Raw genomic sequence first — 16,109 nt, forward strand, 5'->3', positions numbered from 1 at the left:
AAAATGGATAAATAAGTTCAATTTCACATTAGGCCCAGGTGTTAGGCTTTCTTAAATAGCTCCTTTCTTATTTTCTTACATTATAAGACAAGCTTAAAATAAAGTATAGAGGCTCAGGGTTATTATAAGAGGTATAGGACAGTACTTGAGACATGGATTTTCTAGCTATATTTCCCAGAGGTTCTTGGAGCTTCCATTTCTTTATCTAAGGAAGTCATGACAGTATCTGTCCCATAGACGGTCATAGAGAGTTATAAGAATATGTAAAGTGCTTGACAGTGTCTGACATGTAGTAAAAACTTAATGTTACCTCCTGTTCTTGTCTTGGGGTAATTTATCTATAAAATAATTCTGTGGCATTAATCAAGAAGCCCCACTATAACTGTCTATAAAACAAACCCAAAACTAGTACTTATTCTTTCTGATGGCTATCTGTATTCAACCTCTTACTCTGGGTAATACTTGCCTACTTCCTTCCATATCAGAATGCCTCCAAAAAGAACATTTCTGTTATGTGACAGTTATGTCAATGTGGAAAATTGGAAGCCTCATTTAATTTTTCTTTCTGAGTCAATTCATGGACATCCTGAGTAATATAGAAATAATGCCTCACATATTACTTTTACAGATTTACAACACATATTCTTTTGTAAAGCATTTCCAGGACAACTCTATCAGAAATAATGGTCAGTATAATTGTTCCCATTTTACAAGCCTAGATAAGAGGCACAAACGGACTAAGTACTTCTCCCAGAGTCACATAACTGTAGGAGCAGTTGAGTGGAACTAAAATTCAGGTCTTCTCAAACCTGGACCTTAGCATTCCTGAATTCTGCCTTCACTAGGTAAAAGGTTAAAATTCTCATCAGTTCATGCTTTCTTGCAGATGCTTAGAAATAGGTGAGGCAAAACGGACCCTCAAAAGGCCCTCTTGGTGAATGTGGATGAATTACCTACTTTTGTCCTTTTTGGGTTAAGCTGACCCTTTGGCATGCTACACATTTTCTCATGAAATGGCTATCAACACTGGAATTGTAGTGCCGCTATGACTCTATGTTGTCATTAATTAAAATGACTGAGAAGAAACAAGTTCCATTATTTTACCATTAGATGGTGCTAATAGAAGTTTAAAGAAAATGGTCTCAAAAATTATTAGTGTAATGAATCAGAGGTTTTATATGGGTTCACTATATAATAGAGTCGATGCTTCTTTCCCAGACAGAAGCACACCCAACCCATCATCAAAGAGTAAAACATCCTCCAAAACTACCCCATTCATTCACTTAATTATGGTTCTGCCAAGATATGTATCCTTTGTAATCACAAGTTCAACTACAAATGAAGGACTCTAACATTCTATTTAGGAAACTAAATGTATTTCACTTTGTGTATAGCTTGCTGCAACTCTCATTTTGGGCCTTTATCAATATATTTTTCAACAGGATGTGTCAGATTGGAAGACATTAAATGCCTGTTAAAATGTATTGGTACTAATAAATTGTATTGTTAATTATTATGCTTTCAAAGAAAAATTCAAGAGACTAGTCATAACAAGAATCACCTTCTCATAAATAATATGTTAAACAACATACCCTTCATGAAGCTGTGTGCATTACAGTTCATGGATCACTTTAGTGGGCTTTTATCTTATAATATTGATGATAATCTTGCAAATCAAAAGTCAGTTCATGGTCCTAGACTTCCATGAAAATGAATGAAAAAAGATATGAGCACAACAAACTTACTAACAATATTTTTCTTTCATAACACTTGAAATTTTGTTGTTCAACATCTATGTCTACTGCCATTAGGAGACTGGGAGAGAGGTTATTTTGAAGTTCCACACATTGTATCTTCCAACACCAAACACACACACACACACACACACACACACACACACACACACATACTCTTGATAGATGGATAGACTGATTGATTTAATTAATATAAAAATTACATTTATATGTTTACATATTTATATTTATATTCATTTACCTAAATACATAAATGAATAGATTTAAAAATGTATAGACAAATGAATCAAAATTATAGTATAGTTCTCCTTTGCCTATTGAGTTCACTTACAAATCAAGTATGTAACTGTCAGGATGAATTTGCAACATGTCACCAGCTAAATCCTTGAGCCTGATTTTGTTTTGCAACCTTCTTAATCAGCTCTTGTAATCCCCAAACAGTGTAGCCCTCCGATGGCATAAAAATAAAAATTTTGGCCACTTCTGTAAGAACTTTTATGTCTATTTTGAAGCACGTTATGTTTTCAGGCATCTTATCAAAACTTCAGATTCACTGCTAATATATCTGTTACAAATACAATGGCTCCAGAAGAACTGAGGTGGGGAAAATACCATTGTCACTGCTTGGGTGATGCATTTGTTGAGGAAAATGCCAACAATCATAGTATAGTTTATTTTGGCAGGCTACATACTGAGTCATGGAATGTGTCTACACTTAGCAAGATATAAAACAACTGATGAATAAATGCAGGCTGGGATAACAGAATAACCAAATCCATGAAGTATAAATATAGTTTACCGAGTCTTTATTATGTAATGCAAAGAAATCCAGTTTTATTGTTTGAAGTTCTTCACAGTTGTAACAAGTTGCTTTGGTATTATTTAAGTGTTATTCTCGCTCACTTATTTTTATCGTCAAAATAAGTAAATAGGAGCCTGCCACGGAGATTTAGGCAACAAAAGAGTGAAGGTCACTCTTACCACTTCTTCCTTTACAGTCCCATTGAAAATCACAATCAATAATCAGAATCACATTGTAAGTGTGTCACACAATGTTGCCTCTGTTATATCACAGTATGTGGCCCAAGATAACAAACTCCAAGTGAAACAGATGGATATACCTACATGGTGGCATGAAGTGCAAGGTCACAAACCAGTAAAGATTTACCAGACTTTTCCTACCAAAGTGCAAAGGGATTAGTCAGCTCCCTCAGCTAGCTGGTCTTTAGCACAACTTCAGAGATGTCAACGAGCTGCCAAATGTTTACTGAAAAATGAACATGCTGTCCCTTTCAAATGGGCCTCATGCCAAACGTGCAAAGTGTAAAGCCATGAGTGACACAGAAGGAAGAGACACTTTTGGGTCAGTGATCTCGGGCCAGCTTCTCCCTGAGAGAAGATGACAAAGTGGGTCTCCTAAAATGCACACTCATCCACATATCCCAGTGCTACTGGCCACCACTGCCTTTGCCTTCCATCTTGCCAGTGGCCAGGAATGAAGCACTACACAGTATATATATCTTAGGCCCATTGACAAGCTTGTTTCTTTTTAAGAAATACCAACTGGGGGTGCCTGGGTGGCGCAGTCGGTTAAGCGTCTGACTTCAGCCAGGTCACGATCTCGCGGTCCGTGAGTTCGAGCCCCGCGTCAGGCTCTGGGCTGATGGCTCAGAGCCTGGAGCCTGTTTCCGATTCTGTGTCTCCCTCTCTCTCTGCCCCTCCCCCGTTCATGCTCTGTCTCTCTCTGTCCCAAAAATAAATAAAAACGTTGAAAAAAAAATTAAAAAAAAAAAAGAAATACCAACTGGAAGGAAGAATTATGTAGTTTCCGACTAACAAACTACATACTAAACAGCAGATATTTTCCCCCCATTTTTCAAGGAAATGGAGCAAGGCTATGCTATCATTTCCCAAAAATCTCCACTTGATTTTGGCTGTGATTAGCTAATTTAGAGATTTATGTCTTACAGGCAGAGCGGTGAATTTTATGGTTAGGTCAGACAGTGTCAGAGATTGCCTGTCACATTTGCATGATTCAGCAGTTTCCATGAGGTTCTGCAATGGTGTCTAAAATTCTCACCAATAGAATTATTCATTTGGGTTGAAGTATGTCCTGGGTGGGGGTGGGGCAAGTACAGTACAGTTGAGACAGGAAAGCACCGCAGGACTAATTAATTTATTAAATTAGCTGGCTCTGGAGAGCAGAGGCATGTGAGAACTGGGCTTCAAGGCAGGAAGTGAGAACTAAGACAATCCACACAGGGGTCAGCAGAAGGGCACCTGAGTCCCCAATGGACAGTATTGGACTCTTGGTGCTGAAGAGAAGAAAGATAGTCTCTCACTTTAAAAAGATTTGTGGTGGGGGTGTGAGGCTGTTCTGCCTAAAGAATTCCATGGGCTTTGTCGTAACCAGTCAAGTCGTTTTCATCTGTCCAATATCCCTTTCTTCCCCTGGGGATCTGCTTCTCTCTCTCCATATGGATCTGGTGGAACAGCCAATCATATTTCCCTCCTCCACCCATCTCTGGCTGTTAGGATTGGAACCATGTCCCCTAGAAGTTCATCTGTCGAAGTCCTAACCCCCAGCACTTCAGAGTGTGACTGTATTTGAAGGAGAGGTCTTTAAAAGAGATGATTAAGTTCAAATGAGGTCATTAGAGTAAAGGCCGGGAGAGGAGAGGACAGTTAAGTGTGCCATTGAAGGGACAGAGGAAAGAGGAGCCTGGCTTGAGCAGATTTGGGTGGAGGGAATAGTGGGCGACCTGGGAGGAATGGAGGCTGCCCTCCAGTGGGAGCCTTGAATACCATGCTGAGGAGCTTGGCCAGGTGCAGTGGCTGAAAACTTCATCCTCCAGGCTCATAGTGCCTGTGTGCAGCTACCACCTGTTAGATGTGTGGTCTCGGGAAACATCCCTGATTTCTCTCCACTTGAGCACAAAAGGAATAATAGTATCTCCCTTATGGAGGCATTGTTGACGAATGAATGAACTAATACATGTATGTTTATAGTAAGAATATGTTTTGAAAACAAAACATTGTTAATAACATTTTATAAGTAGATATTATACACATAGGCAAAGCATATAATAATATAAAATATATGTACAGCATATACAGGGATTACCCTTATTTTTAAGTCAACAATATGGTATGAGCATTTTTCTGTGCCAAATAGTGTCGATTTCCATCATTTTTGATGCCTTCATAGTTTTCCACTGATAAATATGCCATAGCTTATTCATATTCAAAGTGCATGTTACTCTACTATGTAAAATTTGTACATTCATAAGGAAGGTATGAAATATTATGTAATGACACTGCATTTGCAATTTTCTTTCATTTTGTTTATCTGTATTTTCTAATCTCATAATGAATGTATCTTACTAGTGTTATCAAGGCATAATAAAAGGGAAAGGTGAAAGTAATTTTAAAAATTCATGTTTGATCACTCTAAAAATTTTGTTTCTGTTTTCATTAACTTCCTTCTCATAGGTGACCAAAAACCTGAACAGGATACAGGAAGGAAAGAGTATTCCTAACTTTCATACTTGGCAGATAGAATCATGGCAGTATTTTCCACCCCCACTGGCTGCTATTAACTCTCTCTATTCTAAAGCTCCTTGTTTCAAGCCATGATTCCCAGACTGAACTCTGGTGAGCTTGCCGGGGTTGAGTAGGTATTAAGAAGTTGCTTCTAGGGGCCACCAAGAGGATGAAAAAAAAGAACAAAGGGAAGGATGAAGAGAGTAGGATCCTACCCATTATCGATCAGAGCAGCTCCATTTCTTTGTTAAATAAGGTTTCTGAGATTTTTCTTTAAGGTTTAGAGATTTAAAAAGAAAAATAATCCACCTAACATTCACTGCAATCTAGATCAATGCTCTTTCTTTCTGATTTAGATGTTCTGGCCATATCTCAGACACCCTCACTTTCACAGGATCCATGGAGAATAAGTGCTGAAGCACAATAGTCAGCAAGAAGTATTGTATTTCCTCTACTCTGAATGTAGAACCATTAAGATGAAGAAAACTATCCAGAGAGCTGATCTATAAGAAGTACTAAAACCTTACTGCATAGGAAAGAGAGAGCTCTTACTATTATCTTCCTTCTCCATCATTCTGGAAGTCAGCACTTAGCTTCTATTCTAAACAAGTGGCGAACAAATACTTAAAGACTTTTGGGTTGCAATGGTATGCAAACAGGAGCCTACCCAAGGGAAGAACACGTCCACGCGTATCCTGCACGAATGATCAGTCAACAGTGTGATAAAGTGTTAAGCTTGTCCTTTTAGAAAGCAATGAGGTGTGAGTCTTTTGGCTGCAGTGGTGATCCCCTAGAAGATGAAGCTGCCTTATGTAATTTATTGGTATCTTTCTGCCTTGCACATGTGTAATAGTATAACAGTTCTCTAGTTCTTACACAAGTGCAAATGCCTTATTACTTAAAATGGGTAATTCTATCTTGGAGGACTGCAACAGTATTTTCAAATTTGCCTGCCCCTGTCCTTTGCCCCAAAGTACCAACTTAATATTGAGCTCATAATGGGTAAAGGGATAAATCTGTCTAAGCTTTGCCAAGACCCCCTGATGATGGGTAGGGCTCTCTTTTCACAACACTGATACCCTCCATTAACATCCTCTCCAGTCTCTAATTTAAAAACACTAGAGTGGCTGTTATATACCAGGAACTACGACCATGTACTGAACTTGAGAACTGAGAAGTAAGGTCCTGCCCTCAGGGACACTCAGTCCTTGTGGGAAGACAAACACATACAGATGCAATTAAGATACAATGTGAGGTGACTATAATGGAGGTTTTCACATGGTACAATAGGAACACAGAGGAAAGAAAGTATAAATTTACCTCAAAAAATTGGGTAGACTTCACTTGGAAGGTACTCTCGAGTAACAAAACACACAAAAATGTTCCCAGTAATTATTTCTGGGTTAGTGAATCCAAGATATTTATTTTCCTCTTTATACTTTTTTTTTTTCATTTTAAAAACAATATGCTTAATTTGGAAGGAATGTGCCCTTGACTTCCCACTTGAATTTTCTGGTACCTAAAGCTGAATGACAGATTAAGCTCCATTCCTGGTATCTAGTGTGTTTAGCCCAACTGATGGCTGGCTAAAACCGCAGCAGATATTCTTTTACAAACCCATCCAAACCATCAACACATTCTGTTCACTTTTTTTTTGAAATACATCATAACCAAGGACGAAGAGGATCTTCTCTATCAATACAAAATTAAGAATGACAATTTACTTCCATCAGCCTTACAATGCATGGAAAGTCCTCCTATATCTGCAATGCACATGCTAGGAACAGTTTTTAAATTTGTGTGTGTGTGTGTGTGTGTGTGTGTGTGTGTGTGTGTGTGTTTTCATAAGTATTTTAGAGAGAAATTAGGACAGGCTGCTTCAGGGGCCACCAGCCAGCTGTGGTGGTGGTTGAGCCGACAATTGCAAAGTAGTATGATTTTTTTTTTCCATTTTAGCAAGTGAGGAAGACATCCTCAGGAAAAAAAAACAACAACAACAAAAAAACAAAACAAAACAAAAACACAGCAAACTCCTATGATTTTCTCCAGTGTTTGTTGTGTAGAAGCAGATAAGTCAGGTTAAGAGATTTTTATATAATTGCCTTAAGGACTGGTGTGGAAGAAAAATACAATGTTGCAAGTGCTTGTAGAGAAATATTTCAAGTGGCAGACTAAGGGGTCTAGGCTTGGTAAGAAAGGAATTATGACCAAAAATGGCTGACAGACTTAAAGAAAGAAGTAGAATTAAGAATACTAAAAGTGTCATTTGAGGTTTCAGCCTCTGGCACTGAAGAAGTGAAAACACCAGGAAGACTGATTATAAAGTCGTGAATCAGTAAGCTTTCAAAGATGGGGTAGTGCTGCGCGATGCAAGCCGCTGACGAAGTCTACAGTACTTGGAGGCTAAAGTTGATTAGAAATGAAGGTCATGGCTTGATAACATCAAAGAGCTGAGAGGTTAGGACAATGAAAGGTCATTGGTATGGACATCAAAACTGACAGGAATGCTCGCATATTTGAAGTGGAGAGGAAGAAGTTAAACTGGGTGACAATTTCCTTATGGAATATGTTGAATGATCAGAATGTCAATAGATGACAGTAAGGAGAAGGGGCGAAGAGATGCTGAGGATCCCTCCCAGCTCCCGAGATTAAGGGTTTTTTTTTAGCAGAAAACCCAGCGTCATTGTTCTCAGGGGTTAGCAAAGTTCTGTGAGGAAAATGGAAGCTGGAATCACAAAGAGTTTAGGAAAATGCAAACATGTGCCAAAGGGGAGGAGCATAGAAAAGTATAGGGATCAGAGGGTGAGAGAAGAAGGATCACTGCATGGGATCTGGATCTTGCAGGGGTGAGACACAGGAGGGAACTTCCCCTAAGTTTCCAACACTGCAACATTACTGAGGTACATCTGGGTGATGCCACATGGTACTGCCTTGTACTTGTCCACGTCTTCACCTCCTCTTCTCTTCTGGGAGACCAAATGGCTTAAAGAGTCTATAAATTTGATGACAGGCCAAATCTGAAAATGTGTCGGTTATCTGACCTCTCAAGCTGCTGAATTTGCTATGAATTATTTAAGTCACATCCCAGGTCCCTGACAACATTTGGGTGTGGGACTTTTCTTCTACATAAAATCCAACCTGGGATCAAGTCAGAGCATCAGAAAACCAGTTACCTAGGCCTCACTGTTTAGTCCCTAGATAAATTGCTCTGAGGAGGTCTAATAAACTTGTTTTATTTATGAAAAGGATGGGGGAAGATAACTCTGGCTTTAGTCTCGGTAATGGAGTGGATTTTTCAGGGGCAAGAAAGGAAGGGGCAGTTTATGAGAGAATGTTGGCTTGAACTAGACTGGTCATGGTAGAGACAGAGAAAGTAGACGGATCCAAGTAGCTTTGCAAGTGGACGGCTTACAGATGAAGTGAATGGGAATTTAAGTGCACTTCCAGAAATTCTACCAATTAGAAATTCATTGGCTTTGCAAGCTTCTTTTATAAAAATGCAAATACATCTAAGAGGCTTATGACCAGGGTGAGGGTGTAATTTAGTCTGAATTAGTTCCATCAGCTTACTTTCTGCTATCACCTAGCTGAAGTCAGTCATACTAAAGAGATGAGTTTTACTTGGGGAAAGAATGTTTTGCATAAAGGAAACAATCATGTATAGGACAGGAGATGGAAGTCTTTGGAAAGGCAGAAACATGAAGGAACACACAGGAGACACAGAGAAGGGGTGTCAGCGTTTGAGAGGACAGAGAATAAGCAAACTGGCCTTTCTCTGAAAGTTTCCCTGATTGCCTTGAAGAGACAAGTCCCCAGTCTTTAGTAATGGGAATGTTCTCACTTTTTGTATTCTTGTTTGAAGGACAGTATTCCTCCAAGTTATAGCAGAGGGGAGGAAAAAAATGAAAGCAATAAAAATCCTCAAGCGGTATTAAGCATTCACAATTTCCATGTTGCTTCATTTAAATCCAAGCTAAGCTACCTGTTTCCCTGATGATATTCCACTGACATCATATAACAAATAGGAATTTTTAGACCTGGAGTATTAAAATCAATCATCAGTGCCATGTGAGATAAATAACTATTATTGATCAATGTTTAAAAATAATTTCAATTATGTTATTTGGAACCTATGTTTTACATTTGGTAGTAAACATCTATGATTAAAAATATTTTTTTAGTGTTTTTATTTATTTTTGAGAGAGAGCAAGACAGAGTGCAAACAAAGGAGGGACAGAGAGAGAGGGAGACACGGAATCCAAAGCAGGCTCCAGGCTCTGGGCTGTCAGCACAGAGCCTGACATGGGCTCGACCTCACAAACTGTGAGATCATGACCTGAGCCAAAGTCGGACGCTTAGTTGACTGAGCCATCCAGGTGCCCCACATCTATGATATTTTAAAGTCCAGTCTTCTTTAGATACAACAAAAGATTAATTTTGTATCATTTTCCTTTCTCTTTCTGTACCCACACATTATAAAAATGAGGACACAGGTCCTACAGTGTTCAAAATGCTACCTTTGCACCAAGTCTGGGTACTACCATTTCAAGCTTCCCGTGAATGCCAATGCTCAGGGGTGAGGTAAAACTACTGGAAAGAACAAGTAATGGACAGAAATCTGGCACACTTCTAACCAGGGCTTATTGGGTGGTGATGCTGCGTAAAAAAGAACAAAAACAACAACTCAGAACCCAAGTAAAACCTTTCTCTGATGTTTTGCTTTGTCTCTATTTCAAATATGGGAAAGAAATCTTTTTTATCTAAAAAAAAAAAAAAAAGCTTACTAAAAAGCAACAAAAAACATTAACCAGAACTCTGGGCCAACTAAAAGTTATGAAACCTTCTTTCCCCAAAAGGCAAAGCATTTAAATGCCAAGGTAAAAATAAATCTCTGTGCTAGCCAATAAAATCCCATGGATTTGTGACTTTTAAAGTGAGTCACAAGTCTAATGGCAGGTACATTCAGTTTGACTATGGAACGGAACAGACTGTGTTAGTCTTACATGCTGTCTTCAATCACTCCTCTACCTCTGGCCCAAACTCTGTCCTGCCACATGTGCAGGGTTCCAGCTACATCCATCCAGATGATCTTCTCTCCTCTCTTAGCATCCCTGTATCTGCCTACTGCTTAAGATAAAGCCCAGGACAGCATGTTTGAATGAAAAAAAAGGTATAGCAGAATCATGGAATCTCAGCATTATTATTCATTGCCAAACATTGTATTTTCATAGGCAAGAAAACTGAAGCACAACTCGGCTTTAAGTCTTGCTCAGAAGTATACACTGATTAAGCTTCAGAGCTAGAATTTGTCCGGTATTCTCTGAAACTGTTGGGAGACACTTCTCCATGCATCTTTCACATTTCTGTACATTTTGCGAACGGAGGCACTGATTATCTTTGTTCTGAACTATCTTTTCAAAGATATTTATATAGTAGATAGAATTGAAAGATAGAGATGGTGGAAAAAAGAGAAGGTTTTGTCCAGTATAACAAAAATAATATCTCTCTCTGGAGCAAAGGGCAGGCATGCTCACTGCCCATTAAAAAACATTCAAACTCCCTAAGCTCAGAGCTGCTCTACTGAAACGCAAACCACTAAGTATACAAGTGTCACCTAGCTCTCTTCACATCACCCTGTGGGAACTGGGATTCAGTGAACCAGTGCAAATGCTGCTAGTCTGCCTACTGCTATTGCTGTAAATAATAAAGTCGTTTGTCTCTGACCCAGGAGTCTCATGTCTTTTGCCAGTGCTTGGGAAACAGTGGCAGGCTCACTTGTGAGCTTGGAAATAGGGAGAAATCTCAGACCCTTCACAGTTTTTGCCAGAAACATAAAATCAGAGTGATAATCAATCATATAAAGAGAAAAAATATTAAACACTGTGAGGTGTGTTGTTTGATTTTTTGCATCTAGGATGATCCATTTACCATTACTTGAGGATTATGTGTCAGGTATAATATATAATATGCTTTATTATTCAAATCAAATTATACACACACACATAGATAATAGGAACTACTATATTTTTTAAATTAAACTTATGAAATGGGTTTCATTATCCTCACTTTATAGATTAAAAAGCAAACAAACAAACAAAAAATGAACAACCTCTGAATCACAGAGCTAATAGTTGGCAGAGTTAAATCTCTGGTGTCACAAATTTGTGTTTTGTCTACCTCCAAAGGAAACAGCCTAAAATGGCACAGGACATTTTGGCTTTAAGTAAAATGGCTAAATTATAAAGTAGTTTGTTTAGTTTCACTATCTTACCTCTTTAATAGTAGTGTATATTTAGGTACTGACATAGACACGTTGTTATCTAATCTATTCAATATTAAATATTCAGTATTGACAACAAATAGAATGTTTTCAGTCTTGTGAATACAGGGTTTATACTACATAGTGTATATTCATAGCAACAGTCTATAACAAAAGCTATTGATTATAAAGTTTAAGTCAGAAAGTAATGCTGTGAACTTACATGCTGTCCTTTAAAGCTACACATCTAAGAAAATTATCTTCAGCTAAAGAAAGATAACATGATAGGAGAAATAAGTTTACTTAAAAGGCTATATATTCCATGAAATTATCCTGTTAGTCACAGAGATAAATAGAAAACTAAAACACTAGATGTCGTAGTGAAAGGACTACATATTTCTAGAGCCTATAGATGTTCTTGAGGAAAAAGTAATATTTAAAGCAAATGGAGACAGTTAAAAACCTCTTAATTGTAGGGCACTTGGGTGACTCAGTTGGTTAAGAGTCTGAATTTGGCTCAGGTCATGATCTCACAGTTCATGAGTTTGAGCTCCACATCAGGCTTTGTGCTTGCTGATAGTTCAAAGCCTGGAGCCTGCTTTGGATTCTGTGTCTCCCTCTCTGTCTCTGCTCTTCCCCCGCTCATGCTCTCTCTCTGTCTCTCAACAATAAAAAAAAAAAACAAAAAACAAAAAAAGCAAAAAAAACTTCTTAATTGTATGGAAGCAAAATATAAAATATAAACTTGTGTAAGAGTTGTTTGGCAAGTGTTTTTAAAGTGATAAGTAATTTCTGGGTATAAATGAGCTTTTAGTCCTATGATTCTACATGTTCTGCTAACTCCAATGCTAAAGAAACTTAATGTTTTTTAGTTAATGTTTTATTTATTGAGAGAGAGAATGTGAGCAGGGAAGGGGCAGAGAGAAAGGGGAGAGGATCTGAAGTGGGCTCTGCCTGATGCAGTGCTCAAACTCACGAACCATGAGATCAAGACCTGAGCCGAAGTCGGACACTCAACTGACTGAGCCACCCAGGCGCCCCAAGAAACTTAATATTTTGAATCTATCATTTTGAAATGTGACTAGTCCAGAATTGTACCTACAAATGTATGGCCAACTAATCTTTGACAAAGCAGGAAAGAATATCCAATGGAAAAAAGACAGTCTTTTTAACAAATGGTGCTGGGAGAACTGGACAGCAACATGCAAAGGAATGAAACTGGACCACCTTCTTACACCATACACAAAAATAAACTCAAAATGCATGAAAGACCTAAATGTGAGACAGGTAACCATCACAATCCTAGAGGAGAAAACAGTCAACAACCTTTTTGACTTCAGCCACAGCAACTTCTTACTCGACACGTCTCCGAAAGCAAGAGAAATAAAAGCAAAAATGAACTATTGGGACCTCATCAAGATGAAAATCTTCTCACGACAAAGGAAACAATCAACAAAACTAAAAGGCAACCGACAGAATGGGAGAACATACTTGCAAATGACAAAATCTATAAAGAATTTACCAAACTCAACAACCACCCCCAAAATAATAATAATAATCCAGTGAAGAAATGGATAGAAGACATGAATAGACAATTTTTCAAAGAAGACATCCAGATGACTAATAAGCATATGAAAAAATGCTCAACATTGCTCATCAGCAGGGAAATACATATCAAAACCACATTTAGATACCACCTCATACAGGTCAGAATGGCTAAAATTAACAACTCAGGAAATAATAGATGTTGGTGAGAATATGGAGAAAGGGGAACCTTCTTGCACTTTTGGTGGGAATGCAAACTGGTGCAGCCACTCTAGGAAACAGTGTGGAGTTTCCTCAAAAAAATTAAAAATAGAATTACCCTATGACCCAGCAATAGCACTACTAGGAATTTATCCAAAGGATACAGGAGCTCTGATTCATAGGGGCACATGTACCCCAATGTTTACAGCAGCACTATCAATAAGAGCCAAATTATGGAAAGAGTCCAAATGTCCATCAACTGATGAATGGATAAAGAAGATGTGGTTTATATATATAATGGAATACTACTTGGCAATGAAAAAGAATGAAATCTTGCCATTTGCAGCAACATGGATGGAACTGGAGGGTACTATGCTAGGGTGAGATAAGTCTGTCAGAGAAAGACAAATATCATGTTTTCACTCATAATTTGGAATGTGAGAAACTTAACAGAAGACCATGGAGGAAGGGAAAGGAAAAACATAGTTATAAACAGAGAGGGAGGCAAACCATATGAGACTCTTAAATACAGAGAACAAACTGAGGGTTGCTGTAGGGGGAGGTGAAAATGGGTGATGGCCATTGAGGAGGGCACTTGTTGGGATGGGCACTGGGTGTTGTATATAAGTGATGAATCACGGGATTCTACTCCCAAAGCCAAGAGCACATGTGTACACTATATGCTAGCTAACTTGACAATAAATTATATTTTTTTTAAAAAAGGAAATGTAAGTAGCAACAAAGAAAAACATACTTTAATAATATGTAGGCTCTGTTAAAAATATAAACAATTTTTTTTTCAAGTTCCCTAAAGGATTCCTAGATACTTCCTAATAATATATTAATGGAAATAATTACTTTACTTGCATCTCACAAAAACATTACATTTTTTAAAATAAAATAAAAACTACCCAGCTGAAGTTTACGGAAACAAAATAAAACAAAACTTAGAGATTATGGAGGCAGTTACAATTGCCACATAAAACAATAACTATAAAACCAAGTTTATGCGACTATTATTTATCTTAGGCAAGTATCTTAAATTGAAAGTTGAATTTTTGATTCATTTTTACTACATTTTAATCCTTAATAAATGACAGCAGAAGACTAGTCTTTACAATGGGACATACCAATGTGGCTTATCTTTGGTATGGAAGCAGAAACCCCATGGAAAACCCAATGGGATAAGATATCAGTTTTCTGATTCCACCAGAACACAAATTAAATTTTCAAAAATAGAATTGAAGCTATGCAGATCTAAATTTTAATTACATAGTGAAATACTTTCTAGGGGCATAAGCTGTATAGCATGAAATAGGTTTTAAACAAGAAATTTGAGAAACCCTTTCACTGATGGGTTTTAAAGTAAGCTATAATTTGATCTATGAAGACTCATAGACCATCTGATTTTTCTTTCACCCTGGGAATCTATGAGGAAAAGATATGGTAATTTTTGTCCCAAATTACTAATGTTGTCAAGGCATAGAATTTACTCATTCAGTATCCTGTGTAAAACAGGCAAATTCAGGGAATTTCAAAAAAAAAAAAAAGGGAAATAGATTTATTGAGATCAGAATTAATCATGAAGAAATACATATATTTTTAAAACCTCAAGTTTTATATAATTAAGAAGTATTATAATAATTGCTTTTAAAATAAAACAAGAAAGAAGACATCCGGATTCCAACAGGCACATGAAAAGATGCTCAACGTCACTCCTCATCAGGGAAATACAAATCAAAACCACACTCAGATATCACCTCATGCCAGTCAGAGTGGCCAAAATGAACAAATCAGGAGACTATAGATGCTGGAGAGGATGTGGAGAAACGGGAACCCTCTTGCACTATTGGTGGGAATGCAAATTGGTGCAGCCGCTCTGGAAAGCAGTGTGGAGGTTCCTCAGAAAATTAAAAATAGACCTACCCTATGACCCAGCAATAGCACTCCTAGGAATTTACCCAAGGGACACAGGAGTACTGATGCATAGGGGCACTTGTACCCCAATGTTTATAGCAGCACTCTCAACAATAGCCAAATTATGGAAAGAGCCTAAATGTCCATCCACTGATGAATGGATAAAGAAATTGTGGTTTATATACACAATGGAGTACTACGTGGCAATGAGAAAGAATGAAATATGGCCCTTTGTAGCAACGTGGATGGAACTGGAGAGTGTGATGCTAAGTGAAATAAGCCATACAGAGAAAGACAGATACCATATGGTTTCACTCTTATGTGGATCCTGAGAAACTTAACAGAAACCCATGGGGGAGGGGAAGGAAAAAAAAAAAAAGAGGTTAGAGTGGGAGAGAGCCAAAGCATAAGAGACTGTTAAAAACTGAGAACAAACTGAGGGTTGATGGGGGGTGGGAGGGAGGGGAGGGTGGGTGATGGGTATTGAGGAGGGCACCTTTTGGGATGAGCACTGGGTGTTGTATGGAAACCAATTTGACAATAAATTTCATATATTGAAAAAAATAAAAGTGGGTTTTAAAAATAAAAAAAATAAAAATAAAAAAATAAAATAAAACAAGAATGATTTTAAAGAAAAACACAAAGGAAGAAGGGAATATTCACCTTAAAAGTTAGAAGGCAAAACTAAAAGAAAGAATACCAACGTTGTGTTTGTATTCCTTTTTATCAGGGTCTCCCCATGGGCAAAAACCTTGTGGATTCTGGAAGATTTGTGATAGTGAAATGATAGACAGAGGAGCTAAATATATGGATCTGAGATCTCATTATTTGGTATCTGCTAAAGCAGGCTACATATCTCACATGTTTATGCATAAGGAGGCAAACTAAAG

At 37.8% G+C, this 16,109-nt stretch overlaps 1 protein-coding gene across 5 annotated transcripts in view; it reads right to left on the bottom strand.

Moving 5' to 3' along the window:
• Window positions 1-16,109, bottom strand: part of CPED1 (cadherin like and PC-esterase domain containing 1) — a 268,972-nt gene that overhangs the window by 188,745 nt on the left and 64,118 nt on the right. The window lies entirely within an intron of this gene.

This window comes from Herpailurus yagouaroundi, unplaced genomic scaffold (assembly GCF_014898765.1).
Source record: "Herpailurus yagouaroundi ecotype Mexico unplaced genomic scaffold, PumYag 100, whole genome shotgun sequence".
NCBI lineage: Eukaryota > Metazoa > Chordata > Mammalia > Carnivora > Felidae > Herpailurus > Herpailurus yagouaroundi.